We start from the raw sequence: 15,479 nt of genomic DNA, 5'->3' as shown, positions 1-15,479 counted from the left end.
TAGAAGTCGTCATTTTATTTATTTAACATCATTAGTTACTGGAATCATGTTACATCTGTCACAAACATACAGTAACTAATACTTTGCTAACTACAGTTCACTCACTGAACACTTGGTTTGGTACATCCGTTGTAATATTTCATTGCATCTAGTATAATGAAATGAACAATAGATTACTTTTTTTAAATCCTGATGATCAGATTCTGGGGACATTTTCTGATAAATGTAATTATATTTACTACTGAAGTCATAGTCTAAGATGGTGTTTACTGAACTACATTTTATTTAGAGCAGTTGCTCTTCATTTCTGGTTTCACATTTATGAACATGAATGCTGCAGAAACACATGTGAACATGATTCTGTCCAGTACAACCCACCACTAACTGTGAGATCAGTGATAAAACACAGTTGAATTAACTCAATGGCAGCATCACAAACAGAAACATTACATGAAGTTGCATTAGTTTGTGCTGGCTGGAGATGAAAATAGTGAAACAACAGAATCTATTTTAATGACAAAGCTGGAACATGAGGACCATCCTCACCTTCAGTAAGTCAAGCTGTCATTGGCTCATAATGACACAAATATGGATTCAGTTTTTTCACTGGTCCAGTCTGAGTTCATGACATAAGTAGAGGTGATACTGTGGCAAATGGTGACAGTTTATGTCAGTCATACAACTCTGATCAGCATCATGTATTTGTGGCAGTCACAAGAGATCAAAGTATTTACAAAAACACCATTCATACAAAACATTTGATTATATTTTATTCATTGATGATTCTTGTACAAAACTGTTCATGTGTGGGTCGGTGTCTGAGCTACGTAACACATCACAAAGGAAGAAGTGGATGCTCACTGTTTATATACTTCAGCTTCAGATAAGATGATTTCTCAAGCCAAGCAGGATGTGATCATAATAGTCAATACATGTAATATCTAATATTTTCTCAATGATTTGTTCTCATACATAACTACTCTGCACTCACAGGAACATTTTGTCTTAATTTAGAAAGATGTACAGTTTCCATGACAGGATTAAACTGAGTTAAACAAGTGAACCTGGATGTTTTTATGTACTGAAGGTATGAAAAAAGTTTAACACAGTCATGTTTGAAATATATAATCAGGGTGTACATTTATTTATCAGTTTTACCAACAAACCATTTCAGTCACACCTCAAAGCCACCCTCTCAGACACACTTCCTGTTGTGTTATTTCCAGCATTGCAAAGATAACTTGAGTTCCTCATTCACAGTGGGAACCTAATGACAAGAAATTATTGCAGTCACACAAGACAATATCTAAAGACATTATTATCAAAAGTGCATTCTGAAATAGTTTGTCTTCCATTTAAAGTCATGTTGTTTCACAACCAGTGTGTGGGCTTCATAGAAAGTGTCAGAAATTTAGGAGAAGCTTTTGGACAGTTTCTGAAGTTCCATGTATTAAAATGACATGTTCAGTTTCATCATACTATGCAAGGAAAGATTGTCACTGCACTCATCTATACAGGAAGTGAAACAAGCTGCAAGAAAAAATGTCAACATACAAACCATTTATGTAAATTTTCTCCCAAAGGTCCTCTTTTTGCTCTCTTATTCTGCTCTGTTACATTGTGTCTGATAGACCATTTTCTTTAGTTATGAATAAAGTACTTGTACAAGGTTCAAAGTTATGCGGAGGAAATGAGATGCCAATATAAGATCATAAAAAATAGTACAAATAACAATTTTAACTTTACACTCATTATGTTTATGTCCTATCATGTCATTGTATATACCAGCTGTCTGTGCAGTTAAGAAATACACAATACAAAATGATGCACGTTTCTTATAGCCTAACCTTGAAGTTGAATATAAACAGATGTTGCTTAAACTTGATATAGTTTAAGTGAAACCCAAACACTGTCTTCATTTGCTGTGATAGCAGAACATGAATGATGAGCTGAATTCCAGTTGGACTTAGAAATAAACTGCTTTGGTCGTCCACTGCCCTAGTGGTTTTCAAAGTCCTACATTTACATAATTTTTGGCACAAACACTGACTCTAGAAAACAACTAAATCAGAAATGGTGATGTTTGTTGGCCTAAATTTGTCATATCAATACATTTATTGTTACGTTTTATAATGATGCAGTTTAATTCCATATTGCTGTGCTTCTCAGACTGCTGCTGTTCTCATACAATATACAAAATTCTATGAATACTATATCTGATTGCACATTAAAGTTTATTTAGCATCTGTATGTAACCAGAGTTTAGCACATGTGGAGAACAAACAACAGAACTAAACTAAAAGCTAAAAAGAAGAAAAAAATGCTGCATTTAAAGTAGAAAAATACAAAAGTCCTGTTTTAAGAGATTTTTCAAGAGATTTTAAACAGTTTGACCCAAAAGATGAAAGAAGAAATTTAAGCCTGTCAGTTATAACCAGCATTCTGTTTGTATCTTTTCACAAAGAGCAGATCAAATATGATTTCCATCGAGTTTTTCCGATAAGTGACCTCAGAACTGTGGTTACACAGCTTCTGCCGCTACTGCTGTACCAAAATTAGGTGCAGACAACTTTCACAATTCACTGTTGTTTTATCAAAATCATTTTCAGCACCAATGTGAGATATGAGTTAAAAGCTCCAGTCTTTTTCAGCATCTCAAATATGCTAAAAGGCCTGTTTTCTGGAGTTTTTCTGGAGTCCTATATTCAGCATCCATCGTTGATAATGGTCCTCAGCTGAGTTCCTTCTTCCAAACTCATACTGAAGCTTTTATATTCTCAGTTATATACGCGAGTCTGCACAGAACACAGAACAGTTAAAACAGAAAGAAAGGGTCACTGAAAAGATCCCATTATTCACTGAGCTTTTTTTGAAAAATGGGAATTCATATAATTACCTGACTTCTTCCGACGTTTCACTGCTATGCACACACAGCAGCAGCAACACACCAGCACCAGGAGAGCACCCAGCGCAGCAGAGGTTGGGATCAGGATATGAAAAGTGTTTTCTGAAGAAAGAAACCGCAGTGATAATTATATTACTTGTGGAATGTTCAAGTGGAAACCTTTGTGTTTGTTAACCTGGGTGGTATGTTACATTTAGTCCAATACTTCATCGGCAAGAAGGATTTTGATCAGAAAGAAAGTAGTCCATCTTATAATCCTTCACCAGATCACAGCAAGCAGGGACAGTGGTTAAATTGGGAGAGAGTAAGCAAAGATTATCTGGAGGAACTTCACTAGGGGGTGACCATTTTGTGCAGAGACAGCAGCTTTAAGGCATATTCTGTCAGGTTGATGTAACCGGGTGTTCAAAGCTTAGCGGGGAGTGAAACTAGGAAACGACAGGTGAATCCAGGGTGTGGTCAGGTTAAGAGTGCTGTCATTCAGTTTGTCTGTGAAGGAGAGAGATGCAACAAAAGGTTGGCTGGTAAATATCTAAAGGGTGCTAATGATTTGGAGATGCAGGTAGATTTGGGAAGAAAACTTGTAGTGCCATGGGTGATAGTTTGCTCTAACCTGAGGCTGACAGGTTGCTATGGTTGATCTGTCAGTGGAAAGTCTATTACAAAGAAGCAGGACTCAGTGGAGGAGGCATATGAAAGCTGGCAGCACAAACAGGACAGTGAGGTTGGAAAGATAGAGTTTATCCAGTAAAAGTAGGATGCAGAGGGTTTGTAGCACGATCAACTATCTCAGAATTTGCGAAAGATGGTAAAGGAAATGTCAGACTGAGCAGGTAAGACAAGTCAGTGGATCTGGATGAGGAGAAATATTGTCAGTTAATGGCCAAAACAGGGTATTTAATATCAGTGTTGTCACTACCTGTATAGAGCCTGGGCCTGTTGAACATGGTAATACAATGGAGGTTGTGTTGTTAAATTGGGCTGTTCTGCTAGTGGTGATGGTGAACGGTGGGAGCTGGCATGGAGGAGGTGGTGTCTCTGGGACATCAAAACTCACTGTTAAGCCTCTCCGAGGTGTCGTGGGCAATCTTAATGAAACATCAGCGAAGGGAGCTGACCACTTGATAACTCTGGTGATGCTGGCTAGTGCTGCCCGTCTGACTTGTCTATCACAGGCAGTGGGGGACATGAGGAGCCATATGGTGGGCTACTAAACTCAGTCTGTAGAGGGCATAGTGCCGTGAGTTTCTTTACAGAGTGCTTGTGTTTGCTTCAAAAACTGTAGCTGTGTAACATCAGAAGTCGACATTAAGACACATCCTGCAGTTTTTGTCAGCTAAAATTACACAATATATCTCCCAGTTGGGCTGCATAGGCTAGTACCATTACAAATATCAAGTAGATTCTTCTGCCCTGTCGTATGTGAAGGGTGTAGGTTAACATATCAAAGGAATTCTACAGGAAATCTAAAACAGTTGCTTCTGTATAACTTCTTTCCAAGGTGTTACACAGCAAAACACAACATTTAGGCAAATATCAATGAAAACTACTGCAAACACATTAAATCTACAGCAACTTCACACTCTTTGTGAGGATGACATTCATTTAAAAAAACCTCATTTCAGAGATGAGGTGTTACATAAAATATTAGCATTAACGAATATAATAAAAAGGTGACAAACATTGAAAGTTTCCGTTAAACCACAGTTAGTTCCTGTCACTGAACCACACCTTTTCTCTACCACTGAGTTCAAGTCACACACATTAAGGATATAAAAAAATAATCAGTGACTGAATGGAAAGTTTTAGTATACCTTTGAAAGTTAAACAGTAGTTACTTTTAAATGCAGGACTCGGTTATATTTCTATGGCTTTTATGTAGACAATCAATATTATGAGAATTTCTCTGTGTGATACTAAAGATATCAGAAAATGTCAATAATCTGAGGTAGTGTTGGTATTTGAAAGTAGCACTTTTTGAAAGAAACACGACACAGCTGTCATATCAGCAAGTACATGTATTATATTGAATACCAGATCGATAGCAGACTGTTTATTCTCAGTGACCAATCCGATAAATCTGAGCAACACTATGAACTTTGTTATTTTCACACCAAATTTAAAATGTAATAATAGAAGAGCATGAGTAAGTTGGAAGATGAAGCCACATAACAGCATACTTGCCTTCAACATCCAGGTTAAAGCTCATACTCCTAACAAGGACTCCATTTGGATCAAAGGCTTCTATGCTGTATTGACCTGAATCATTCCTCTCCACATTTGTGATCTTCAGCGTCCCGTTGTTGATGAAGAATTCTGTTCTGTTTTTAAATTCGTCCTGTATCGTCACCTTTTCTCTCCTCACATTGAACACAGTTATGGACCCACTGGGAAGGGTCTTCTTACACCGCAGCTGATAGCCACTGGCGTTGGTCATCACTTGGATATACACAGATCCTCCAAGAACAGCAGAGCATGGGGATGTGATCTGGAAGGCACTGCATTTTGTTTCAGCAACCGGAATGAAAGCTGGGAGAGATACATTAAAAAGAGTATGTAAATGAGTTAAAACCATTCACACTATTTCAGTGCAACTGCAAAATGGTTAATTTTGCCTCTTTATGATGATAATCTTACCATGTGTTCCTCCTGCTAACATCACAAGAATAAGAAACTGCTCCATACTGCTCTCAACCAGAATAGCTGCTAGCGTAAATCTGCAGTGAACCACAGCCTAAACGCGCTGCCAGATACTGAGGCAAGATAGTAGATGTGGCTCTCTTGTACAGTGTCTGCAGAAAAGCAGGAAATGAACCGTCTCACTTCTTCTTGCAACGTAAAAGTCACTGCTGGAGTGGGTGCTCTGAGGAAATATCCACTGCATATGAAAAAATCTGTGTTCCGCCAGTGTTAAAATCACACTGAGAACAGTATGTGGCCAGGATGACAGTTTCCACGTGTTTCAACCACATGGTAACTATTACCAAGGCAGCAGTGATTTTAGATTGGCAAACTTCTCTTTGCCCAGCCCAAAAAACGGAAGTGAGAATGAACTGCATATATCAGTATATATTGAGCAGGTAGGGCATATTTGGGGTTAGGGTATTAACTGCTCTGCTGCATGGTAGGATTATATGGGACGCTATGGCACACAGTGTCCTACAGTTTATCTGTTTCTCTAAACAGCCTTTTCAAAAGCTATGGGATAGCTGGCTGAAATTTTCATATAAACTTTAAAAACATTTTCCTGAAGCAGAACAGAATTCACTGTCAGATTTCTGTCTCATAAGATGCCTGTTGCTAATTCCCCTGACAGTAATAATCTTGTAATGATCTCGTATTAAATAGCTGAGACAAATGTCTTTGCTTTCCACAAAAAACCCATAAGCTCATTTTAATTGTAAAGTTCTTGCATGGCAATAAGATTTGCTCACTCAAGGAGTGGAAGAAGGAAACCCTCTTCTAATATTACAGAGATTAATCAAGTTAATAATAAAAATACAAAAGGAAAACAGAGTCAGAGTTGTACAAAAACCTTGTTCACTTATTCTATTTGAAAATGTAATGTAAAATAAATAAATACAAGAAGTTGAGAATGAGTCTGAATGAAGGAAACAAAGCTTGCAATTCATGTCACATTGACACAGAGGTAGTCATCATTTACATGAATCAAAGGTACAACAGGTCTCAGGTGATGTGTCACTTTGTCAAATACGCATTTTATCAAACAGCCCCATCTTCTACAGCTGCAGTCTCCATGTATGATAGTAAAATGCACTCATTAAAATGCGTAAAAATAGATTCTGCTCACATTTTTTGAGTTTCTAATACTCACTTTAGGAACACGCATTTTTACTCAAAAAGATACAAACAAACTAAATGAGGGAAATAGTCATCAGCCTTATTTAATGAATCAGTTCTTCTGTCGAGACTGATCATTACCTGCAGCTAGAGCTCAGTAACAGCAGTCAACCATGCACAAATTTGGTTTCTTTTGTGAAAACACATCTTCACATGTGTGAAAAAAACAGTGCTATTCTTTCAATTAACTTTTTTTTTAGTTTTGTGTTTTCTATTTTCTGTTGGACATGATCCTCGTGTTGAGTCTCCTGAAAAAACGCTCTGCTTTTGGACAGTTTGAGCTTTTTTCTTCCAATCCAGTTCTTTTTCTGGGTAAACACTGTCCCAGCTATCCTCCTCTTCATCTCCAACCCAGGGCACCCAAGGGCACCTCCATTCAGGTGTGGGGTCAGCCCGTGGGTCCTCTGCGGGGCTACCCTAACTGGGGACACGCAGTCGGTTGTAGTACACCAGTCTGGCCAACAGCTCCTTTACCACATCTTGGCCTCTGCTCAGCACAGGTCATAACGTTCCTAGGGATCTCCAGAGATGTTAGAACAGCCACACTGGACATTACGGGGTTCAGTGTGGCGATCCCAGGTTCCACCAGCCGCTGGGAAACCTGGAAGCATCTGTGGCCGGGGATCCAGTCCCCATAGCCCAGGGTCTCCTGTCAGGAGTTCCAAAGTCTACGGCTCGTATGGAGGCCTGAATTGGCTGTATTCCAAATCCCATATCCTTTTTGCAGGGAGCCACTACGTGCATGGTTATACCATAGGGTCAATGTTTGTGGAGAATCTCCAGTCTCCCCGGCGACTCCTTCCCTTCACTGATGGCTTCCCAAAACATTATACCCATCAAGCCCCTCAAATCAGGGAGTCGCTTGCCACCAGCTAATGCCACCAGTGTTGGGTACCAGTTCAGTAATATGGACCCGCGCCTTGCTCACCCTCCTCTTCTTCCGCAAAAGAGGGCTGTGGACGAACCCCAGACCCCGGGATGCCACCTTCCCCAATACGGTGCCTTTACGTCCTCTTAACGGCCAGTTACTGCCGCCTGACAAAGGCTGGCCGCCATTGTCAGTAGAGAAAATTATGACACTGTTCTGATAGTATCCATACTTGCGGAGAGCGTATGTTATATTTACGGACTGCCTCATCTACCCGCTGAGACCATCGCTGCATACCTTTCCTGCGTGCCACATTTTTCCCAGCCCGCGGTATGGGTAGATGTATTCCCGTGGAGACTGTAGGGGCGTGTGGACAGCTTGGAAGGAGAGGAAAATGAACAGCGGCTGGGACTCAGGATCATGGGTTGCCAGGATCTTGCGGACTCGCTGTGTGTACAGATGGGTGGAGTATTTGCCCCTCTGACCCCAGGCGACCGACTCCCCCTCATGGAGGTCGAACCCACATAGCCCGGGACCGTCACAGGAGTCGTATGTGTAGTAGTTCACACTGCCCGTTAGAGAGCCAAAGTACGTATCGAAGCCACGGCGAGTGGGCAAACACTCCTTCTTATAGAAGCCCAGGTGCCACTTGCCTACCATATGGGTGGAGTAGCCGAGCTCCTGAAGCCTCTGTGGCAGGGTGACCTGGTCAAAGGGCAGGCAGCTGGGCTGGCGAGGCCGGATGATGGAGTGCTGCAGACCAGTATGGATTTGGTACCTGTGGAGGCAAGGATTAAGAAAACATGCAAAAAGTCAAATACATTATCATTGTGAATCTATGAGATCCAGTCAGATTGTGAAGTGAGAAAGGGGTGGAGAGAAGACTGAAAGATTATAGAAGAGTAGAGGAGGGAGCAGGAGACCACCCCCATTTCCTTCCTCAAACAATGTGCAGTGACATGAACACACATACAGAGCTGTTGAAAGACTATATTTGTTGTGAGACCTGTTGTAAGATTTTTGACATTTGCCCCAATTTAGTTAAGAATAACAAACTAAATCACAAACAATAAGTTATGTTGAAGTAGGTATACTTCTTGTGTGAACGGAACCTAAATTTTCAGTCACAAATATGTTCACAACTTAACACTAAAGGTTTAAAATGTGGATTCTTATTCAAAATTGGGCAAATTGCAAATTGTTCTTAACAACTTTCGATTTTACAGCTTTCCATGTGTTCAGGTTGTGAGACAACAGAAGACATTTCCACTGAGGTTCAGGAACATGCCAGGACACCAAAGGTTAACCTATACCTTTGGTTTTTGTAGGCTAAAACAATACATTTATTGTCATTTAACTCTATATTGTGATACATAAAGAGCAATCTTCTTAAACTGACTATAGAAATGTTGAATCTGCCAATTTTCACCCATTACTTTAATTGTTTAAAAAAAAGTGAACACTTTAATTTGTACACATATGTGTATATGTGTTTAAAGTGGTGTTTTTTCTTTCCTACAGTGTAAGCTATGTGTGTATTGTGACATGTAAATTGCTGCTGCAACACTGTAATTTTTGTTAGGAGATCAATAAAGTACTTCTATCTAGCAGTGAGTATTTAGTTTAAGTTATTTAGGAACGGTGGACAGCAAGGACAAACACTGTACCTGCCGGTGATGAGCTGACTCCTGGATGGGGTGCAGATGGGCTGGATGTAATAATTCTCCAGCTTCACTCCATCCGCAGCCAGTTTGTCCAGCACCGGTGTCCTGATGTCTGAGCTGTGATAGCCGATGTCGTTGAAGCCCTGGTCGTCTGTCATGATGAAAATGATGTGAGGAGGCTGTGGGACCGGAGATCTGTCCATAAAACTTTGATCAGGCTCATTTTCCACCTGGTTTGGGCTCATCAGATCCCAGGTCAGGTACCCGAGGCTGAGTAGGCTCATCATAGAGAAACCGGTCAGAGCTGTCGTTGCCATGGTTCCTGTGATATTTTATATTACTCAAACCTGTTTTTTATCCAGTGTCTTGTCAGCAAAAAATTGTGAAGTGAGGCTCAAGTTGAAAAAATGTCCTTAAATATTAAAAATATGACCCTTTGCACGACTGGATGGCAGCAAAACAACAAGCAAAGCTACTCCTCCATCCTCTGCCTCTCCAAACTGTTCCAGCCTGTTTTGAAAGCATTTCTCTTTCCCTAGCGGTCTCATTAACCCCGCCCATGTGCCTTACTGCCACGCTGAAATAACATCAGCCCCCCCATCAAAAAAACAACCACACAGAGGTATTTCTACTACATCCAGGTGTTAATGGTGAGTTTACATCTCACATTAATGATACTTTGGCTGCGTCTGCACATTATTCTGACAGGCTGGATGCTCTGGTGCAAATGTTCACATTGGAAAAGCAGCCAAAAGTATCACATCATAAAGCTTCTCTTTATTCATGCTACTTCATGGTCATTTGATTCCAATGATCCACACTGCCAACTTCACAAATTACTAGAAAGCAAGTTAAAAAAAAAAAAAAACATCTCCAAATCTGAGCAGGTATAGCCATGGGTGACAGAGAGTCTACAGAAAAAGCCCCTTGCCCACGGTGTGTGGGGGAGATGTGACTCAGGGCAGCTGTGGGGCACTTCAGACACAATCACAGACACTGTTCCCCACTCCACTCCACAGCGCTCACCAACACTCACTCACTATTCCTGCTGTTTTATGAGCTCTGCAGAGCCGAGGAGAGAGAAGGAGCAGACTTCCCCGACTCTGATAACATCTCCAACCAGGCGTCAAAGAAGCACTTTACAAATCATCCAATGGGTCAATAGAAAGCAGCAGGACTGCATAGCCTCAGCCACAGCTCTGAGTGGAGGTATGGCTCCATGGCATCTGGTTTGAGGACTTTCATCATCCTGCAGATTCATTTTGAGAAAAATGCAGGGAATCAATTGTGGAGTGCTGCATAGTTGTGGAAGAAAGGTTGATTGTAGAAAACAGTAAATAAGGAAAATATAAAGGCCGACTGCCGATTGCAAAAGTGGAAATGTAGGTTGATAGGGATTTTTTTAAATGGCATAATTAACGCTGAAATTAGACTTGTACTTTTCAAGTGATAAAACAAGTTTGGAGACACTTTCATCAACACTCTTAATCTCTCTTTGTCATCTTTTAATATATTAAGCAAGTTGGTGAAAAAACATCTAGTTTCTCCTGACACCTTGAAGAAATGACACCTCTGATCTGTGATCACTCCATACCAGTGAAACAAAAGCTAATAGGTAAATTGAAGTGCTTTCCTCATACAGTGTTGAGATGTTGAGCAACACTATGATATACCTCATTCCTGCTGAATCATGTGATCAGCAACCAGCGCCTCGTTTCTTTTTGTCGCACCTCATAAGAATCCTAATTATTCTACCTTCTGTAGTCATTGTCAGAAGATACTTTTAAAACCTAAATCTTTTGAATGCCTAAGGGTCACTGAGGTGAAACATGGTCTGCACACATATGGAAAAATGATTTGTTGAAGTCAGATGTTGGTCCACATACTGCAAGGTAAAACATCACACCTTGCCAATGTTGATATTAGGGCTTGTGGGCACGGAGGTCGCAGTGCAGCCAAAGGAAGTATGAGCCTCCCGTAAAGGGTATGAAGCTGTGGCCGAGCATGTTTGCCCAGCAGCGAGAGAAGGCCTCTTTGGAGTGGAGTTTCTCAGTTTAAGGCAGGTCAAGTTGGGAAAGAGGGAGAAAAAAACATGATTGAGGTGCACCTGAAGTTTTACTCCATCATGTTTATTTATGTACTTTTCCTAGAGGGAGCGGCTTAGACGTCTGATGGTCTTCACAAAAACCCAGAGACGTTGTGCAATTAAATGGAGTGAAGTTGATATTAACAACTCGCAAGGGGTTAAAGTCGACTGAGAGAGAAGGACAGAGAGCCATTAATACCTCTGGGTGGCTTTCAGGAAAGACAGAGTTTCGCCATCTTTGGGCAGCCACACTTATGAGATGTGACTCGTGTGATTTCTGTTGGTCAGAGGTGTACCTGCGGCAGCTTACTGGGGTCGACAACAACTCTGCTCACATCACAACACAAACAACACACATGTACAGACACTCACATCTCTCACACACTCAAATATTAATATAACGTCCGCTGATAGGTTGATACTGCAGATATATTACAGCTCACACCGCATGTTTGCTAATCCTTTCATGAATTGTCGTGTCGCCAAAGTAATTCCGCCAAGAATTCAACCATTAACCAAGAAATGGTTTGATGGCAGTATTTACGGAAAGAGTTACCTTACGCTGCACCTGGAGTAGAATTTCAGTGATGCTGAAAAAACAACAAACTTGGTTTCTGGAGGCTATTTTTTACAGTTATTTGTTGGTATTATCTTGTGCAGCTGCTAAGAATAAAAGATTTGCTAATTTATTAATATTCCTGTAAACCGCAGCAGTCTAATTCCAGTAATAGCACGATTCAAATACACTAAGTGGTCACGTCAGGTAAGTTGAAGGAGGTCACTCTGCTCACACTGAGTTGTTGTTGTGACTCAGTGGAACTCAAAATCTTAAGTGTACAGATCACATTCTCAGACTCTTATTCGGCTCCTTTCATGTTTTAATGACACTGATCATCCCCCCTCTCCACGCTGTCGTAAATATAAATGTTAAATAAACCCTTTCAGTTTGAATTTACCTCTGTACATACTGCCTGAGTTCTACAGATCATCCACACATATTTGTGGTGAAAGAAAGAATCCTAAATAGCTGAATATTTTAAAAATGCCATAGCAACTTTTAAATCTGCCACCTTGGAATGTCTCAGACTTGCATCGTGAACATCTGTAGTGTGTTTGTTGGTTGTTTATTAGCCTCCTAATTATCCGATCTGTGTGTGAACAGAGTCCCGTAGAGCATTATTAAGTTAGCAACGCTTGATTTTTTGCTTCCTTTTAATTAAAAGTGGATGTATAAAACACAATGTGTGTTTTAGTTCAGAAGGAAGGCATTCTTGCCTCAACCTAGAAAGACTCATTCATGAAGTGAGTGTATGATACCGCTAGCTTTTCCAAACCCCACATGTTGACCTCTCGCCACTTCTCCTGTTTCTGTGGTTTCATTTTCTCACTGTCAGATCAAAAGTAAGCTTCAGTAGCAGACTGTCATTTGTTTTATCTGTTAAGACTTACATTAACCAACTCATAAACTTTTAACAAACTTACAGAACATCCAACAGGCCTCACAACATCTCCTTGCGTTTACATCCATCTCCAAACAGCTTCATGTGAGGACTTGTGGAAAGCAATAATGAGTTGAAAGGGAAGCAGCAACTTAGAGGGGGAAGCTGCTGCTGCTGCCACTCTGTGTTGGTCGGCACCAGATGTTGGCTTTGGCTAAAGGAAGAGGTGCTGTTACTGAATACTGCTGCTCCCCTTCCCTGTGAACACTACCACCTTTCTAATCAACGCAGCCCTGCCAGTAAACCTGCACATTACTCCCCCTCTCACCCCAATTTTCTAATCTGGGTAAGACTGGATGGAAGTGTTCTTTTTTTCCTGTGCGCCAACCCCGAGCCACAACTTTTACTTTAAGTGTATTCAGCTTGACGCCTCTCTGCTAGGTACAATAGCTGCCTTGTTTCAGAGTTTAGCTCAACATTTTTGCTCTTTTTTCATCTTTTATTAACCTTTCACCAAGAGTTCACCAAATTTAGTCAATTTTTTTGGGCCAAATACATTCACCTTTCTCTTTTGACTCAGATTAGTTAAATTAAACCCGACTATCCTACTGACATTTTCCATATGAAAGCAGTCACTACAAAAGCACTCAAACTGAAAACGACAGAATTTTGAGATTTAGGCAAGCTGACAAACTACATACAAAACATCATGACACGTAATTATTTCACTTGATAGAGTTTAGCTGACTAGATGATGCATTTACTGCTGGAGTCCCCAGAATACACAACTTAAGTTAATTGGCTTAAATTTTAGCTTCATTTTGAGCTTACAGAAAATTTTGCATATTTTTAGAATTGTTTTCCCAGAAATTCTACATTTTTGTGACAGAATAAAGGCCAGATGTGATTTATCTGCTGTTAGCAGATTTGCCTCAGTATATTCAAATAACAACTAATCTTAGTGCTTCAGTTTGTCTTTGTGAGTTCGTGTGAGTTCGAGTCTCTGACAGTGTGTGGTTTACTGTGTCATTTTCAAAAGCCAAAACCACTGTCTGTAGATCTGCAGTGCACGAAAGTGTCAGTACATGTGTGAAAAAAAAATGGTGTTCATCAAATGAAGAGTATGATCTCTAAGATTTCCTGTCTCTGGCAGTTTTAATGTTCACACATCAGGCCATACTAGGTGCAACCTCACAGGTGAGGCAGTCTTCAAAGCAGAGCTCAAGCACCATTCCACTGAAAGTGTGTTTGATTTGACTCTTGTGACGCTGCAGCAGCACCTGGTCAGTAAAACCAGACACAACACTTCATTATGACCCTCCTGCAAAGCCACCTGAATGCACATCTGCAAGAAACTTAATGAAGAATCACAAAGGGGACACTGTGCATAAGTTTATTGGCTTCTGTTACGTTAAATGAATGAATCAGTTCCCTCTGTTTCATTTGCATCATATAAGATGAATAAGATATTAACACATCTGTCTAAGTGTTTTACCTAAATTCGTTTTACTGCTGTTTCAGTGCAGCAGTGCTGACAACTTGTGACACACTGAAGGTGTCCAGAGATAACAAACCTGACTGGCTGCAGTTGTAGGTAATTACCTGCAAAATGAGCACAGATGTGAGCTGCTAAATGCACGGAATGTAAAGTAGATTTATTTCCTGAGAAACAGACTGCCATTTACGAGGGTAACCTGTACAAATATCCCCATCATTTTACTGCAGCATGTCATCAAAGCCAAGGAAATGTTCGACTTCTTTTTTTTCTTTGCGCTCAAGGATGTGAAGCTATTTGGTACCCTGCTTCTTTTCTGTTTCTTTACACTCTCTAAAATCCTATTTTAGCCACATCAGTATTTAATTCAACGTGTTACGAGTAAGAGTGAGGCGAGGAAATATTACATTTCCCGTTGTACAAATAGCTTTCTCTTCTATTAAACTTTGGTGGTCTGTCTCATCAACACTCTGAGAACGGGAGCTGAGTCAGCCTCATAACCGGCTCGTTTGCCATCAGATGTGAGCATGTGGGGGAGAAGGGTTGTGGACGATGGTGAAATCAAGCCTTGGTGAGACCCACTGAGCACTGACGTTGAGCTTGGAACTCACACTGCTTTCCTTTCCTGGTTTCCCTGATGAATGGACTCTTTCAGCCGTTTTACTGTTACTGACCTTCTGCTTACCCAATATTCTCCTCTAGTTTGACCCAAAGTCTCACCATCAGCTCTTTTAAATCTATTTCTTTCGCAATCTGTTGTGTTTAGTTACCTTTAGTGTTCTCCCAAACCAATCAGACTAAATAAAAAATCACTCTTTTATTCAAAGAAGTCCGACAGACATTAGCCTGACCTTCCTGGCAGCTTTTGAGACATTTCTGATCTGTTTCTTTGATCGGATAGTTTGTGGATTGTCCGGCTATGAGGATGGGGAATGTTTTTCTAACGTGAAGAGATTTAAGAGGAGAGCTGAGTCAAGAAACCAAGAGCCACAACAGAAAGAGCTGAGAAGTTAGCTATAGGGCGGACGAGAAGACAGAGTTTATTTTAAGACTTACAGGATAATATTGGAGTTATTTCCTCAAGTATGAGCCAGTGGTCGGCGCTGGCCCTCACCTTTAATTTCTCACCTTTAAACATCTGTCGTCACAGCTGGATATATA

The 15,479-nt window shown here is 40.5% G+C and overlaps 1 pseudogene; it reads right to left on the bottom strand.

Moving 5' to 3' along the window:
- Positions 1-6,977: 6,977 nt before the first annotated feature.
- On the bottom strand, positions 6,978-9,912 carry LOC129350414 (arylsulfatase I-like; annotated as a pseudogene).
- Positions 9,913-15,479: the final 5,567 nt, after the last annotated feature.

The sequence above is a fragment of the Amphiprion ocellaris genome, chromosome 13 (assembly GCF_022539595.1).
Source record: "Amphiprion ocellaris isolate individual 3 ecotype Okinawa chromosome 13, ASM2253959v1, whole genome shotgun sequence".
NCBI classification, from domain to species: domain Eukaryota; kingdom Metazoa; phylum Chordata; class Actinopteri; family Pomacentridae; genus Amphiprion; species Amphiprion ocellaris.
The sequence above is the reverse complement of the archived record's forward strand: the minus strand, read 5'-3'. Positions and strand labels throughout refer to the sequence as shown.